This window comes from Choloepus didactylus, chromosome 5 (assembly GCF_015220235.1).
Source record: "Choloepus didactylus isolate mChoDid1 chromosome 5, mChoDid1.pri, whole genome shotgun sequence".
NCBI classification, from domain to species: Eukaryota; Metazoa; Chordata; class Mammalia; order Pilosa; family Megalonychidae; genus Choloepus; species Choloepus didactylus.
Genome location: NC_051311.1, coordinates 167372080 through 167390839, shown reverse-complemented (window position 1 = coordinate 167390839; position 18760 = coordinate 167372080). Strand labels below are relative to the sequence as shown.

At 41.3% G+C, this 18760-nt stretch overlaps 1 pseudogene; it reads left to right on the top strand.

Moving 5' to 3' along the window:
* Window positions 1–6213: 6213 nt before the first annotated feature.
* LOC119534692 lies at window positions 6214–7288 on the top strand (annotated as a pseudogene).
* The last annotated feature ends 11472 nt before the right edge of the window (window positions 7289–18760 follow it).

Here is an 18760-nt window from a genome sequence, read left to right as displayed (position 1 = left end):
CAATGTTATGGTGTTAAGGCAGTATTTACATCAACGATTTTATCCTCTGTTTTTAAGTCATATCTTATTTTTGTCTCTCTTTCTACCCTTCTAGTTACCCTTACTGATACTCTTCATTTCTACACTCTCTTCCAAGCCTCTCTCTTCTGTCCTTTCATTTCAGCCTGCAGGACTCCATTTAGTAATTTTGATAGGTAGTTCTCTTGTTAACAAACTCTGTCAGCTTCTGCAAAACTCTGACTATCTTAAACTCCCCCTCATTATTGAAGGACACTTTTGCTAGATGGGAGAATTTTTGGCTGGCAATATTTCTCTTTCTGAATCTTGAATATATCATATCACTTCCATCTTGCCTCCATGGTGTCTGGTGAGAAAGTGATGCTTAGTTTTGTTCAGCATCCCTTGTTTGTAATGAATCACTTTTCTCTTGCTGCTTTCCTAATTCTCTCTGTCTTTGGTATTTCACACCCTCATTAGTATGGGTCTTGGAGTAGGTCTATTCAGATTTATTCAGTTTGGTGTATGTTGCACTTCTGGACCTGGCTATCAATGCCTTTTAAAGGAATTGTGAAGTTCTCAACCCTTATTTTCTCAATTATGCCTTCTTCCTCTTTTCCTTTTTCTCTTTCTACTGGGGCACCCATAATACAAATGTTTGTTGAATAAAGCAGGGAACACAATTCTGGATTGCTAATGCTGCCCTTTTGCAAAATACCAGAAATTGATTGGCTTTTATAAAGGGGGTTTATTTGGTTACACAGTTACAGTCTTAAGGCCATAAAGTGTCCAAGGTAATGCATCAACAATTGGGTACCTTCACTGGAGGATGGCCAAAGGTGTCTGGAAAACCTCTGTTAGCTGGGAAGGCATGTGGCTGGCATTGCTCCAAAGCTCCGGTTTCAAAATGGCATTCTCCCAGGACATTCCTCTCTAGGCTACAGTTCCTCAAAGATGTCATTCTTAGTTGCTCTTGGGGTGTTTGTCCTCTCAGCTTCTCTGGAGCAAGAGTTTGCTTTCAATGGCCATCTTCAAACTGTCTCTAATCTGCAGCTGCTCTCTCAGCTGCTGTGCATTCTTCAAAGTGTCCCTCTTGGCTGTAGCAATCTTGCTCCTTATGTCTGAGCTTATCCAGTGCTCAGTAAAATAATCAAGGCCCATGATGAATGGGTGGGGCCACACTTCCATGGAAATTATCCACTGAAAGATCCTGCCCTCAGTTGAGTGATCACATCTCCACAGAAACATCCAATCAAAAGTCTCCAACCCAATCAACACCAATACATTTCCTGCCCACACAAGACTGCATCAAAGATAATGGCATTTTGGGGGATGTAATACATCCAAACCAACACAGGTTGTATATTGGAATTCTCTGTATGGGTTTAACATTATTTTTGCCACTGTCCTGTAAGTTTGAAATTATTTCAAAATAAAAAATTAAAAGAAAAATAAAGTGGTTCTCTCCAACAGCTTGATATCATGCTAATTATACATTTGTTCAGATTAATAATCATCAGAAATCTCCAGCTAGGGGGAACTGTACCTAGCAGCTGTGAAAAGCTACAAGGGATTTTGATGCTAAACTTGCCTGAAGTTTAAGAGCCACACACTTGTGAAGAGCAGAACCAAGAGTTCTCATGCCCAGATAAGCCTTCAGTGTTAATTAGAAAGACCATTTTAGCTAGCTTTGACTGGAGATAACACCCAGATTAGATTTAGCTTTAAAAGATTTGTGGGAAAGGCACTGTTCCAGTTTGCTAATGCTGCCAGGATGCAAAACACCAGAAATGGATTGGCTTTTATAAAAGGGGTTTATTTGGTTACACAGTTACAGTCTTAAGGCCATAAAATATCCAAGATAATGCATCAAAAATCGGGTACCTTCACTGGAGGATGGCCAATGGCATCTGGAAAACCTCTGTTAGCTGGGAAGGCACGAGGCTGGTGGCTGCTTCGAGTTCTGGTTTCAAAATGGTTTTCTCCCAGGATGTTCCTCTCTAGGTCACAGCTCCTCTTCAAAATGCCACTGTCAGTTGCTTTTGGAGCATTTGTCCTCTCTTAGCTTCTCCAGAGCAAAGTCTGCTTTCAATGGCCATCTTCAAACCATCTCTCAACTGCTACTCCTCTCTCAGCTTCTGTACAGTCTTTGAAGTGTCCCTCTTGGTGGTAGCAAGCTTGCTCCTGTCTGAGCTTATATAGTCCTCCAGTAAACTAAACAAGGTCCATGCTGAATGGGCATGGCCATGTCTCTGTGGAAATTATCTCATCAGAGTTATCATCTACAGTTGGGTGGGTCACATTTCCATGGAAACACCCAAAGGATTCCAATCTAATCAGCACTAAAACATCTGCCCCACAAGATTGCATCAAAGATAATGGCATTTTGGGGGACATAATACATTCAAACTGCCACAGGTACCAATGCTTAAACTTCATATTAAAACCTTGCCTACATGGATGATTTTAATTAGACATTTTTTTAAATAAAAAAAAATGAGTGGGAAAGCAGGCTAACCTCCATTATGGAAGTTATGCAACCTAGCTCACAAAATCAAGGAGCTACCCCTATCTTGACAGTATATTTTAATATCATGTATCTGTGTAAAAAATAGAAGGGCTCTTGGAGGGTGGGTTCCTAAGGTCACTTAATCATTGTTCAAATAAGAGTTCAAAGTAAAAAAAAATCCATATCTGTCTGTTTTTGCTGGGCTCAACTCAGTGGTCTACTTAGGGTCACCTGGGGTGTTTGTTAAAATTGCAGATTCCCAGATCCCAACCCTGGAGACCCTGATCCAGCAATTTATGTCTGCGTGCTGGCAAGAAAGGAGATTCTTGCATTCCTGTATTTAACAAACTGAAGCACCTTAGGTGATCAGTGGGATCTATGCCTGATGCTCATGCAAGACTGCTCCCACATGAGACTGGCTCCTGAACACTTTCCTAGACTTTCCCTAGCACTGGAGGCCCACTACCCAACTCCACTGCCTCACTTGCAGGGCTTTGGGCAGCTGCTTCTTTCTCTGAACTGCTTTTACCTACAGCTGTGGCTTATCTATTCTGGAACCTTCTTCTCAATGCCTGGTCCCTGTAGCTGGGCAAGGGCCTCTAAGAGAGCTTGTAGGATTGCAGAGTCTTGTGCCCCCCACCCCAGCTCATTGAGCTGAAAGCTGCATTTTACGCAAGCCCTGGTGGTGAGTGTGAGAAGATACCCTAGTGGGCTCATGCTCTCCCTCTGCAGCAGCCTGGGTTATTTTCTTCCAGTTCACTCATCTCTCAATCTGAAATAGACTACTAGTTATCTTGCTCTCTGAGGATTTAATTTCAGTTGACATATTTTTCATTTCTAGAATTTCTATTTCTTTTTCAAACTCCACTGTTTTTATATTAAATGCAGTTTGCTTCCCTGTGTGATTGGTAATTTTTTTTTTACCATTGTCTTCCATTAAAGTCTCCTACATCCTGTGATACAGACACACTCTATAGAGTGGTTTAGAGTCTACCTAGTCTGCATCCTGCAGATATATTGCTTCCAGAACTGTTTTCCTAATGGTTATAAAAAATGTATACTCTAAAACTTTAACATGCAAATGAACCAACATACAAATTACTACATGTATAGCCTCATTTGGGAACATAGTCTAAATTGGTAGCTCTCACTGAATGTGAGGTCCAGGCAAAATGGCCATGCTATCCTTCCCTACTGCCACCCTCAGCCAGGATGGGCCCTGGCTAGGGGCTTTCCACTGGTCACTGGTCACAATGTCAGGCCTCTGAGGATTTGTCCCCACTCATGGCCCAGCTCTGCCTCTGGGTTCAGGACACATCTCTCAGGGATGCCACAGCCACTCCTGTCATCCCTCCCTACCTTCCACGTAGAAGTATCCTCCCAGACCCCTCCTGGCCTACATTGCTAAGTCCAATAGTTGTTTCTTAGTCCTCAACTTTATTTGACACATTTTTCCACTCTTCCAGCACTGTCTTCTTTTGGCTACAAGAACCCCACTTACTCAATTCTCTTCCTCCATCATCTCCATGGCTAGATCTTTCTTATCTCCCCAGCCTCCAGCTTCCCAAGGCTCAGTCCTCAAACCCTTCTCTGCTTACATTCCCTCTTGGGTGATCTCAGCCATTTCATGACTTTAAATACCATCTGTAAGTTTTTGATCCCTCCATTTTTGTCTCCAGTCTGAAAGTCTTCCTTGCAGTCCAGATTTGGATATCCAACTGCCTCCATATCTACTTGACATCTCTAGTTGGTTGTATAATAGGCAACTCAAACTTAAGTTCCAGATCAGTTTTTATGTTAAATTACCTGCTAAGTAGAGATATGGATTCTCATACTATGCAGCAGTATGCACTCAGAATTGGAGTTCTATTTTTTTTTGCATTCATGGTGATGGGCAGATGGATAGCTTCTTTGCTTTCCCTGGAGGGTACCTGTGTGTCATTTTTACCAGGGCCTGTTAAAAGACAGTCTGTTGTCTCCTTAGGAGGGAGTTCAGCCATGCACACTTTCGTAAAGGGACCTGATGTCACAGCCTCAGCCTTGAGTCTCCATCCAGTTCCACACACTCTGCAACCCAGCACAGCTTTCTGCTTCAGGTCCCACTGAGCCCTTGGCTCTGAGTTCCTGTGTTGTGCTGACCTCCATGGCTTTCCCTTTTTTACTTTGGCAATAATTCAGTGCTTTGTTATTCAACATTTCCATGTGCTTGGAGCAGGAAAGGGAACTTCCCACATCACCTCATTCTCCTGCATCACTGGGAAGGAAGCCCTAAGCACAAAGCATCCCAGAATAATTAGTGGAAAAGAAGGATCAACCTCTAAACTGGATTGGAGAACCAGGAGTTTTGTTGAAAGAGCTTACTTCCATCCCAAAGACAGTTTTGTGGAGATATATTCACATACCATACACATACACATACCATACACATACCATACAATCATCCATGGTCTACAAATGATTCACATTACCATCACATTACCATCATTCATCCCCCAATCAATCCTTACCCAAAAAGAATATAAAATGAGAAAAATAAAAGTAAAAAGAAAAACCAAAGCAATCTATCTCCCATCTCACCCTATTTTTCATTTAGGCTACTGGGGTGTAGTTCAACAGTTTCAGGTATTTCCTTCTAGCTATTCCAATACACCAAAAACTAAAAAGGGATATCAACATAGCACATAAGAATGCCCTCCAGAGTGACCTGTCTACTACATTTGAAATCTCTCAGCCACTGAAACTTTATTTTGTTTCATTTTACTTCACATATGTGGTATGTGAACAATCTCAATAAAATTGCATTTTGAAATTGAGGGAGAGTTTGAAATATTTTCAGACAGACAGACACTGAGAGCATTTGTGAAGATGATACCTACTCTACAATAAATACTAAAGGGAGCAATACAGGTAGATGGGAAAAGACAGGAGAGATATTTGGAGAAAATGTAGACAAGAAGAGTATCAGAAAGGGTAAAAAGAGAGAAAGAAGAAAAAATAAAAATAAACTAAAATATGACATATAATAGCCAAAAGACCAAGTGGTAGACAGTAGACATTATATTGAGTGAAATTAGCCAGAAACAAAAGGATAGCTACTGTATGTTCTCACTAATATGGACTAACATTGATGAGTGCAAATTAAGAGTTGAGAACTCAGGTTATCAGGAGATAGAAACAGGTTAGAGATCAGGCATTTGATGCTGAAAGGAGTACAGAAGGCTCAACAGGATTGATTGTATAGATCCAGAAATGGAATGGATAGCATAATAGTGTGTGATGGTAGCACAATATTAAAAGTACTCTGACCAAAGATGAGTGAAAATTCAGTTGAAAGAGGAAGGCTAAGGGCATGTATGACATCTGAAGAAAAGATAAATGATAAAGGCTGGTTTTGCATAACTTAGCAAAATCTAGAGTGGTCAATGATAGTGATTAAATGTACAAATATAAGAATGTTTTTAAATGGGGGAGAACAAATAAATGTCAACATTGCAAGGTATTGAAAAATGGATGGTATGAGGGAAAATACAATCAATGCAAACTAGAGGCTATAGTTAACAGGAACACTTTAAGATACTTCTATTAATTGTAAGAAAGGCAATATACCAAAGTTAAAAATCTATAGACCCTGGACCCACCACCCAGCAGCCAGCAGAGCATGCAAGCACCCTGCGGATTCCATCAGGACCCCAGAGGGAGCAAGCAACATGGCGGTGGTGGCCCAGCCCGAGAACCTCTCCTTGGTGATGCATGGACCCAGGGACCTGCACCTGGAGAACTACCCCATCCCTGAACCAGGCCCAAATGAAGTTCTGCTGAAGATACATTCAGTTGGAATCTGCAGCTCAGATGTCCACTACTGGCAGCATGGTTGAATTGGGGATTTCGTTGTGAAAAAGCCCATGTTGCTAGGGCATGACGCTTCAGGAACAGTCGTAAAAGTGGGATCACTGGTAAAGCACCTAAAACCAGGTGACCATGTTGCCATTGAGCTTGGTGCACCCAGAGAAACTGATGAATTCTGCAAGATTAGCTGATACAATCTGTCCCCATCTATCTTCTTCTGTGCTACACCCCATGATGATGGGAACCTCTGCCGGTTCTACAAGCAGAATGCAGATTTCTGCTACAAGCTTCCTGACAATGTCACCTTTGAGGAAGGGGCCCTGATCAAGCCTCTGTCTGTGGGCATCCACATCTGCCAGAGAGCTGGAGTCACCTTGGGAGACAAGGTCTTTGTGTGTGGAGCCGGGTCAATTGGACTGGTCACTTTGCTCATAGCCAAGGCAATGGGAGCTGCTCAAGTGGTGGTGATGGATCTGTCTGCTTCTTGGTTGTCCAAAGCCAAGGAAGTAGGGGCCAATCTCATCCTCCAGATCTCCAAGGAGAGCCCTCAAGAAATTGCCAGTAAAGTAGAAGCTGTTCTGGGATGCAAGCTGGAAATCACCATCAAGTGCACAGGGGCAGGGGCCAACATCCAGGTGGGCATCTATGCCACCCATTCTGGTGGGACCCTGGTGCTAGTGGGGCTGGGCCCTGAGATATCCACCATGACCCCTCATGCATGCAGCTACCCAGGAAGTGGATATCAAGGGCATGTTTTGATACTGCAACATGTGGCTGATGGCAATTTCAATGTTTGCATCCAAGTCAGTGAATATTAAGCCCTTGGTCACCCATAGATTTCCTCTGGAGAAAGCTCTGGAGGCCTTTGAAACATCCAGAAGGGGATTGGGGCTGAAGGTCATGCTCAAGTGTGACTCCAATGACCAGAATCCCTGATTTTAATTGGGGTCTGCCCTCATCCCCACCTTCCCAGTATCTCAGGGGCTGAATGGCTGGGCAGGGGTAGGCTTTGATGCTGAAGTTTCTTTTGAATAGTGATAGTAATTGCAATAATTCTTAATAAATAGAAAGCCCTATGCAGATAAGGAGGTGTGCCTTCAAGATACTAATAGGGATTGTTTGGGGGAACTTGTAGCCATGATGACCTGTTAATGCTGAGCAAAGTTCAAGTAGAGCAGAGTTTGACAGAGGCAGTTGCTGGAAACTCCCTTTCTTCCTGGACTGCCTTAGTTGAGCAAGGAGGGCAGATTGCCCATTGGATTCCTGCTTCTACCATGACTGTGACCAGGTGTGGGGTGGGGGGAATTATGAGGAGACAACCTCATCAAAACATAACTGGCCTGAAGCTGATTTTCATAATAATCTGCAACTCAAAGTCTGTTTTTCCATATTTTTCATTTAGAGCCCAGTGTTTCTGGAAGTAAGTGCTATTTGATTTGATGATAAAAGGAGAATGAGAAGAGGGCATAGATTTCCTGGATCCAGGATAATTTTAAAACCAATCAAATAAAACCAAAATCCTATGTGAGTGGTTGCTAACATGACCACAGACATAGGGGACTGGTGGTTAGATGGGTTGAGCCCTCTACCACAGGTTTTACCCTTGGGAAGACAGTTGCTGCAAAGGAGAGGCTAGGCCTCCCTGTATTTGTGCCTAAGAGCCTCCTCCCGAATGCCTCTTTGTTGCTCAGATGTGGCCCTCTCTCTCTGGCTAAGCCAACTTGAAAGGTGAAATCACTGCCCTCCCCCCTACGTGGGATCAGACACCCAGGGAAGTGAATCTCCCTGGCAACGTGGAATATGACTCCCGGGGAGGAATGTAGACCCGGCATCGTGGGATGGAGAACATCTTCTTGACCAAAAGGGGGATGTGAAAGGAAATGAAATAAGCTTCAGTGGCAGAGAGATTCCAAAACGAGCCGAGAGATCACTCTGGTGGGCACTCTTACGCACACTTTAGACAACCTTTTTTAGGTTCTAAAGAATTGGGGTAGCTGGTGGTGGATACCTGAAACTATTAAACTACAACCCAGAACCCATGAATCTCGAAGACAGTTGTATAAAAATGTAGCTTATGAGGGGTGACAGTGGGATTGGGAATGCCATAAGGACCAAACTCCACTTTGTCTAGTTTATGGATGGATGTGTAGAAAAGTAGGGGAAGCAAACAAACAGACAAAGGTACCTAGTGTTCTTTTTTACTTCAATTGCTCTTTTTCACTCTAATTATTATTCTTGTTATTTTTATGTGTGTGCTAATGAAGGTGTCAGGGATTGATTTAGGTGATGAATGTACAACTATGTAATGGTACTGTAAACAATCGAAAGTACAATTTGTTTTGTATGACTGCGTAGTATGTGAATATATCTCAATAAAATGATGATTAAAAAAAAATAAATAAATAAAAAAAAAAAGGAGGAGGAAAAAAATAAAAAATAAAAAAATAAAACCAATCAAATAAAACCAAAATCCTATGTGAGTGGTTGCTAACATGACCACAGACATAGGGGACTGGTGGTTAGATGGGTTGAGCCCTCTACCACAGGTTTTACCCTTGGGAAGACAGTTGCTGCAAAGGAGAGGCTAGGCCTCCCTATGGTTGTGCCTAAGAGCCTCCTCCCGAATGCCTCTTTGTTGCTCAGATGTGGCCCTGTCTCTCTAGCTAAGCCAACTTGAAAGGTGAAATCACTGCCCTCCCCCCTACGTGGGATCAGACACCCAGGGGAGTGAATCTCCCTAGCAACGTGGAATATGACTCCCGGGGAGGAATGTAGACCTGGCATCGTGGGACGGAGAACATCTTCTTGACCAAAAGGGGGATGTGAAAGGAAATGAAATAAGCTTCAGTGGCAGAGAGATTCCAAAAGGAGCCGAGAGGTCACTCTGGTGGGCACTCTTATGCACACTTTAGACAACCCTTTTTAGGTTCTAAAGAATTGGGGTAGCTGGTGGTGGATACCTGAAACTATCAAACTACAACCCAGAACCCATGAATCTCGAAGACAGTTGTATAAAAATGTAGCTTATGAGGGGTGACAAGGGGATTGGGAAAGCCATAAGGACCACACTCCACTTTGTCTAGTTTATGGATGGATAAGTAGAAAAATAGGAGAAGGAAACAAACAGACAAAGGTACCCAGTGTTCTTTTTTACTTCAATTGCTCTTTTTCACTCTAATTATTATTCTTGTTATTTTTGTGTGTGTGCTAATGAAGGTGTCAGGGATTGATTTGGGTGATGAATGTACCACTATGTAATGGTACTGTAAACAATCAAAAGTATGATTTGTTTTGTATGACTGTGTGGTATGTGAATATATCTCAATAAAATGAAGATTAAAAAAAAAAAAAAAACTAAAGGACAAACGGGATGGGATGGGGGGATGATTTGGGTGTTCTTTTTTCACTTTTATTTTTTATTCTTGTTCTGGTTCTTTCTGATGTAAGGAAAATGTTCAGAGGAAAAAAAAATACTATGGGTCAATAACATGGGGTGATAGGTAGTATGGGAGGAATAGGGTTTTCTTTTTTTAATTGTTATTTCTTTTCTAGAGTAATGAAAATGGTCTAAATTTGATCGGGGCTGTATGCACAACTATTTGATGATAATTGAGACAATGACTGTATACTTTGGATGGTTTCTATGCTGTGTGAATATATCTCAATAAAACTGCATTTAAAAAAAAAAAAAATCCTATGTGAGACCCGACCAGCTTGTATTCCCCAAATGTGGAAATAGTCAGGGGCCTTCTCATTACTGCTTGAAAATTGCCTTTTTCAACTCCTAAGAATTCTGTGTAATTTAATTTGCAAGCTGAAGAACCACCTTCCCACCACTCCCCACCCCCAGCCCTAGGCAAACTCCGGGGCAGCCACTGTGGGCTGCCTTGTTGCTAGGCAGCCAGGAGAGTCCTACCTAAGGACAGTCATGGTGAGACTTTAAATAGCCAAAGTTCTTTGGTTGGTCTACCCCAGCCCACAGGATTAGCACTTCCTTCTAGGCCTTCTTGAACTCACTGATGGTTATTAGACAATTCCATTTAATTGTGGTAATTATAAATGGAAAACCTTCCTGTTTTCAAAAGCAGTGAAGGTTCTATTTCTGGACCTGTTGCCAGACCAATCTTACTTTAATTGTGGGGTTGTCCATGTAAGAATTGGATCCAAGTCACATCATGCCCACTTGTGACTTTGAGATGATTCATCAAGCAGGATACAGTAGCTGTGACATAGCTTGGACTGTGAGCTTTAATTTCTCACTTCAGCTGGGGAGGAGTGTGGTTTCAAGAGGTTCTGGTTTTCTTGTGATGAAGGAAGGTTGTGACCAGTGCCTGGAATTTTTCAAACTGCTTAGGGTAATAAATGCTTTGGTGCTCCAACTAAAAAAAAAAAAATCTATAAGAGGGGGATACAAGGGAGTGATTTGGGATTCTTGGTGGTGGTGTTGTCTGAACTTTTCAGTGTATTTTATTTTTCTTCTTTCCATTTATTTCTCTTTTTCCTCTTGCTTTGGGGAAGAAATGGAAATGTCCTCATATAGACTAGGGTGGCAAACGCATATTTACATGATTATACTGGAAATCACTGATTGATTATTTAGGGTGGATTGTATGTTGTGTGAATAAAACTGTTTAAAAAATAAACAGGGTGATATAAGTGCTGAAGAAAATGTGGAGAAAGGGATGTACATATTCCCTGTTGGTAGGGGAGTTGAATGGCACAGCCCAGCTGGAGTACAGTGTGATGGTTCCACAGGAAGCTAACTATGGGGACTGCCATATTGTTCTGCAATACATTGTTGTGTGTATATTTTGAAGAACTTAGAGCAGGGACATGAATGGAAACTGCACACTGGTGTTTATGGCAGCAGTTTTCATGATTCACAATGGGTGGAGGTGGCCTAAGCATACACTGACTGATCAATGGAATGGTGAACTGTGGTGTAGAAATACACTGGAACACTAAGTCACAGCAAGAAGAAATGAAGTTGCGAGGTATACAACTAGGTGAATGGACCCTGAGGACAGTATGTTGAGTAAAATAAGCCAGAATCAAAAAGATAAACATTATAATGCCTCACTAATATGGACCAACTATAATGTGCAAACTCTGAGAATTCAGTCTGAGAGCATATGTTATCATGGGAAGGCTTATGGTAAAGGTTACTAGATTGTAAGCTCTTCCAGCAGTCACATCTATTAATGAGTTGAAAGAGTCATTTCTAAATTGTGAGGTGCTGAGCTGTTTGTGCATAACCTGCTTGGTCCCTGGAACTTCTGGTATCTGATTGACACCTGAGACTCAGAGTCAGAGTTCAGCAGCTATGAATGTCAATATTATTCCACACATCAAATGTTAAAGAAGCTGAAAAAGAGATCAAACTTCAATTAGAGGTATGAATGAAATGGACTTGATTAGAATTATGGTAAACAAGACTAAATGGGAAAGGAGGATATTGATTGTGTTTTAAACCTCAAATTCTGTGTGAGAACAAAGGAAGAGACGTTTATTTGGTGCAAAATCTGTATTTTCTGTAGCATACTATATAATTTAACTTGTATTGTCAGTTTATTCAAACACGATCATTTCAAGGAATCTTGAATAGCGGGTGAGATCTGGTTGGTTTTCACAGGTTTGCATGACACCTCAATACATCCCAAAGTAATTTGGGCAAAAAATAAAAAGCATTTGCAAAGCCCCCTTGAGGACCTTGGGAAAAATGTGGAAACATTAAACTTCACCACCTGTGGAATTCATGATATTCTCACAAGCATTGGGGAGTACCATTGTAGTAGGCCAAGTCCTTGATTGTCAGGCTTGCCCTTGTGAAGCTTGTTACTGCAAAGGAGAGGCTAAGCCTATTTATAATTGTGCCTAAGAGCCACCCCCAGAGAACCTCTTTTGTTGTTCAGACATGTCCTGCTTCTGTCCAAGCCCAAAATGACTGCCCTCCCTCCTAAGTGGGACGTGACTCCAAGGTGTGTAAATCTCCCTGGCAATGTGGGTCATGACTCCCAGGGATGAGCCTGGACCCAGCATTGTAGGATTGCAAAAGCCTTTCTGACAAAATGTGGGAACAGAAATTAAACTAAAGAAAGTTTCCATGGCTGAGAGTTCTCAGATTGAGTTGAGAAATCATTCCAGAGGTATTCTTATTCATTATATAGATATCCCTTTTTAGTATATAGTGTATTAGAATAGCTAGAATGATATACCTGAAACCATTAAACTGCAATCCAGGATCCCTGATTCTTTTTTTTCCTTTAAATGTAACTTTATTTAAATATATTCACATACCATACAATCATCCAAAGTGTACAACTGTTTGCAGTTTCATCATATATTTGTGCATTCAACACCACAATCAATTTTTGAACATTTTCATCACTACAAAAAATAAAAATGGAAACAAGAATAAAAATAAAAGTAAAAGAGAACATTCAAATCATCCCATATCCTAACTCTGTGCCTCATTTACTTTGTTTTCAATTGAAATATATTCACATACCATACAATCATCCAAAATGTAAAACAACTGCTCACAGTATCATCATATAGTTGTGCATTCATCACCACAATTTTTGAACATTTTCATTACTCCAAAAAATAAAAATAAGAATATAAGTAAAAAGAATACTCAAAATGTCCCATACCCCCTCCCCTATACTACTAACTTATTTTTCTCCATTGTTTTCTACTCATTTGACCATCACTGGGTAAAGGGAACAAGAGCCACAAGGTCTTCACAATCACAAAGTCACACCATATAAGCTATATATTAATATGATGATAGCCTTTAGGAGTTAAGGATACTGGATTGCAATTTGGTAATTTCAGATATTTCCTTCTAATTATTCTAATAAAGTAAAAACTAAAAAGGGATGTCTATATAATGCATAAGAGTTACCACCAGAATGACCTCTTCACTCCTTTTGAAATCTCTCAGCCATTGAAACTTTGTTTTTGTTTCAATTCTCCTCCCATTTTTGGTCCAAAAGTCTTTCTCAATAACACAATGCAGGGTCCAGGCTCATTCCTGGAAGTCACATTCCACATTGCCAGGGCGATTTATACCACTGGGAGTCATGTCCCATTTAGAGGGGAGGGCAGTGATTTTACCTTCCGGGTTGGCTTAGAGAAAGAGGTCACATTTGAGCAACAAAGAGGCCCTCTGGGGGTGACTCCTAGGCATAATTATGAGTAGGATTAGCCTTTCCTTTGCAGTATCAAGCTTTGCAAGGGCAAGCCCCAAGATCAAGGGCTTGGCCTACTAAGGTGGTAGTCTCTGATGCTTGCAAGAATATCAGGAATTCCCCAGTTGAAGAAGTTTAATATTTCCACATTTTTCCACAGTCCCTCATGGGGCTTTGTAAACAGTTTTTATTCTCTTCCCAAATTACTCTGGGTTGTATTGGCGTATATTTGCAAAATCCTGAAAAATCGATGACAAAGTTACTTGACTTAATAAACAGATTAACCAAAGTGGTGGGATACAAGATTAATGCACAAAGAGTCAGCAGTGTTCCTATACACAAGTTATCACCTAACTGAAGAAGCAATCAAGAAAAAAATTCCATTCACAATTACAACTGAAAGAATCAAATATCTAGGAAAACTTCACCAAGGAGGTAGAAGACCTCTACACAGAAAATTACAAAACTTTACCAAAAGAAATCAGAGAGGACATAAATTGGTGGAAAGATGTTTCATGTTGATGGATAGCAAGGCTGAACATTAATATTTCAATTCTGCCTAAGTTGATCTACAGATTCAATGCAATTCCAATCAAAACTGCAACAACCTACTTTGCAAAAAAGCTAGTTTTCAAATTCATTTGGAAGGGAAATGGATATGAAATTGCCAAAACATTCTTTAAATAAAGAACAAATTCAGAGTACTTACACTTCCTGACTTAAAAGCCTACTATAAAGCTACAGTGGTCAAAATATCATGGTACTACTAAACAATTTAACTTGTACAGTCAGCTTGTTCAAACACCATGATTACATGGAACTTTGAATAGGAAGTGAGATCTGGTAGGTGTGCACAGGTTAGTGTGAAATTGTGACACATCCCAGAGTAATTTGGGCAGAGAATAAAAATTTATATGCAGGGCTCCCCTGAGGAGCTGAGGGAAAATGCAGAAGTGTTGGACTTCCTCATTAGGGTTGTTGCTGATGTTCTCATAACATTGAGGATTGACAGTTTGGTATGCCAATTCCTCTATCTTGGGGCTTGCCCTTGTGAGGCTCATTGCTGCAAAGGAGAGGCCAAACTTGCTAATAATTGTGCCTAAGAGACTCCCTCTGGGTGCCTCTTTGTTGCTCAGATGTGGCCCTCTCTCTCTAGCTAGGCTAACTCAGCAGGTGAACTCACTGCTCTCCCACTACATATGGGACCTGACTCCCAGGGGTGTAAATCTCCATGGCAATGCAGGATATTACAGGGATGAACCTGGATCCAGCATCATGAGATTGAGAACATCTTCTTGACCAAAAGGGGGAAGTGGAATGAAACAAAATAAAGTTTCAGTGGCTGAGAGATTTCAAATGGATTTGAGAGGTCACTCTGCTGGGCATTCTTATGCACTATATAGATATCCCTTTTTAGGCTTTAGTGAATTGGAATAGTTAGAAGTAAATACCTGAAATGATCAAACTCCAACCCAGTGGCCTTGACTCTTGAAGACAATTGTATAACTAGCTTATAAGGGGTGACAGTGTGATGGTGAAACCTTGTGGATCACACTCCCTTTACCCAGTTATGGATGGATGAGTAGAAAAATGGGAACAGGGACTAAATGAAGATTGGGGTGGGATGAAAGGGATGATTTGGTTGTTCTTATTTACTGTTTTTTCTTCTTATTTTTACTCTTTCTGGTATAAGGAAAATGTTCAAAAATGGATTGGGGTGATGAAAGCACAACTATATGATGGTACTCTGAACAGTTGATTGTACAACATGGATGACTGTATAGTATGTGAATATATCTCAATAAAACTGAATTTAAAAAAAAAAAACATCATGGTACTGACACAAAGATAGACATATTGATCAATGGAATCAAATCAACAGATCATAGGTAGTCCCCTAGATCTATGGTCAACTGATTTTTTACAATCCCCAAATCCACTGAACTGGGACAGAATAGTCTCTTCAACAAATGGGGCTGGGAGAACTGGATATCCATATCCAAAAGAATAAAAGAAGACCCCTAGATCACATCATATACAAAATTATCTCAAAGTGGTTCAAAGACCTAAATATAAGAGTCAGTAACTTGATATTCCTACAAGATTATATAGGGAAATATCTTCAAGACTTAATAAATAGGAGGAGGCGGGGCAAGATGGCAGACTGGTGAGCTGTATGTTTTAGTTACTCCTCCAGGAAAGTAGGTAGAAAGCCAGGAACTGCGTGGACTGGACACCACAGAGCAATCTGTCTTTGGGCATACTTCATACAACACTCATGAAAATGTCGAACTGCTGAGATCAGTGAAATCTGTAAGTTTTTGCGGCCAGGGGACCCACGCCCCTCCCTGCCAGGCTCAGTCCCGTGGGAGGAGGGGCTGTCAGCTCCGGGAAGGAGAAGGGAGAACTGCAGTGGCTGCTCTTATCGGAAACTCATTCTACTGATCCAGACTCCAACCATAGATAGACAGAGACCAGACACCAGAGAATCTGTGAGCAGCCAGCCTAGCAGAGAGGAGACAGGCATAGAAAAAAAAAAACAACACGAAAAACTCCAAAATAAAAGCAGAGGATTTTTAGAGTTCTGGTGAACACAGAAAGGGGAAGGGCGGAGCTCAGGCCCTAAGGCGCGTATGCAAATTCCGAAGAAAAGCCGATCTCTCTGCCCTGTGGACCTTTCCTTAATGGCCCTGGTTGCTTTGTCTCTTAGCATTTCAATAACCCATTAGATCTCTGAGGAGGACCCTTTTTTTTTTTTTTTTAATCCTTTTTTCTTTTTCTAAAACAATTACTCTAAGAAGCTCAATACAGAAAGCTTCAAAGACTTTCAATTTGGGCACGTCAAGTCAAGAGCAGAACTAAGAGAGCTCTGAGACAAAAGGCAATAATTCAGTGGCTGAGAAAATTCACTAAACACCACAACTTCCCAAGAAAACGGGGGTGTCCGCTCACAGCCACCATCCTGGTGGACAGGAAACACTCCTGCCCATCGCCAGCCCCATAGCCCAGAGCTGCCCCAGACAACCCAGTGTGACGGAAGGGCTTCAAATAACAGGCACATACCACAAAACTGGGCATGGACATTAGCCTTCCCTGCAACCTCAGCTGATTGTCCCAGAGTTGGGAAGGTGGAGCAGTGTGAATTAACAAAGCCCAATTCAGCCATCATTTGAGCAGACTGGGAGCCTCCCTACACAGCCCAGCAGCCCAGAACTGCCCTGAGGGGACGGCACTCACCTGTGACATAGCACAGTCATCCCTCAACAGAGGACCCGGGGTGCACAGCCTGGAAGAGGGGCCCACTTGCAAGTCTCAAGAGCCATACGCCAATACCAAGGACTTGTGGGTCAGTGGCAGAGACAAACTGTGGCAGGACAGAACTGAAGGATTAGACTATTGCAGCAGCTTTAAAACTCTAGGATCACCAGGGAGATTGGATTGTTAGGGCCACCCCCCCTCCCCGACTGCCCAGAAACACGCCCCACATACAGGACAGGCAACACCAACTACACACACAAGCTTGGTACACCAATTGGGCCCCACAAGACTCACTCCCCCACTCACCAAAAAGGCTAAGCAGGGGAGAACTGGCTTGTGGAGAACAGGTGGCTCGTGGACGCCACCTGCTGGTTAGTTAGAGAAAGTGTACTCCACGAAGCTGTAGATCTGATAAAGTAGAGATAAGGACTTCAATAGGTCTACAAACCCTAAAAGAACCCTATCAAGTTCAGCAAATGCCACGAGGCCAAAAACAACAGAAAATTATAAAGCATATGAAAAAACCAGACGATATGGATAACCCAAGCCCAAGCACCCAAATCAAAAGACCAGAAGAGACACAGCACCTAGAGCAGCTACTCAAAGAACTAAAGATGAACAATGAGACCATAGTACGGGATATGAAGGAAATCAAGAAGACTCTAGAAGAGCATAAAGAAGACATTGCAAGACTAAATAAAAAAATGGATGGTCTTATGGAAATTAAAGAAACTGTTGACCAAATTAAAAAGATTCTGGACACTCATAGTACAAGACTAGAGGAAGTTGAACAACGAATCAGTGACCTGGAAGATGACAGAATGGAAAATGAAAGCATAAAGAAAGAATGGGGGAAAAAAATTGAAAAAATCGAAATGGACCTCAGGGATATGATAGATAATATGAAACGTCCGAATATAAGACTCATTGGTGTCCCAGAAGGGGAAGAAAAGGGTAAAGGTCTAGGAAGAGTATTCAAAGAAATTGTTGGGGAAAACTTCCCAAATCTTCTAAACAACATAAATACAAAAATCATAAATGCTCAGCGAACTCCAAATAGAATAAATCCAAATAAACCCACTCCAAGACATATACTGATCACACTGTCAAACACAGAAGAGAAGGAGCAAGTTCTGAAAGCAGCAAGAGAAAAGCAATTCACCACATACAAAGGAAACAGCATAAGACTAAGTAGTGACTACTCAGCAGCCACCATGGAGGCGAAAAGGCAGTGGCACGATATATTTAAAATTCTGAGTGAGAAAAATTTCCAGCCAAGAATACTTTATCCAGCAAAGCTCTCCTTCAAATTTGAGGGAGAGCTTAAATTTTTCACAGACAAACAAATGCTGAGAGAATTTGCTAACAAGAGACCTGCCCTACTGGAGATACTAAAGGGAGCCCTACAGACAGAGAAACAAAGACAGGACAGAGAGACTTGGAGAAAGGTTCAGTACTAAAGAGATTCGGTATGGGTACAATAAAGGATATTAATAGAGAGAGGGGAAAAATATGGCAAACATAAACCAAAGGATAAGATGGCTGATTCAAGAAATGCCTTCACGGTTATAACGTTGAATGTAAATGGATTAAACTCCCCAATTAAAAGATATAGATTCGCAGAATGGATAAAAAAAAATGAACCATCAATATGTTGCATACAAGAGACTCATCTTAGACACAGGGACACAAAGAAACTGAAAGTGAAAGGATGGAAAAAAATATTTCATGCAAGCTACAGCCAAAAGAAAGCAGGTGTAGCAATATTAATCTCAGATAAAATAGACTTCAAATGCAGGGATGTTTTGAGAGACAAAGAAGGCCACTACATACTAATAAAAGGGGCAATTCAGCAAGAAGAAATAACAATCGTAAATGTCTATGCACCCAATCAAGGTGCCACAAAATACATGAGAGAAACACTGGCAAAACTAAAGGAAGCAATTGATGTTTCCAC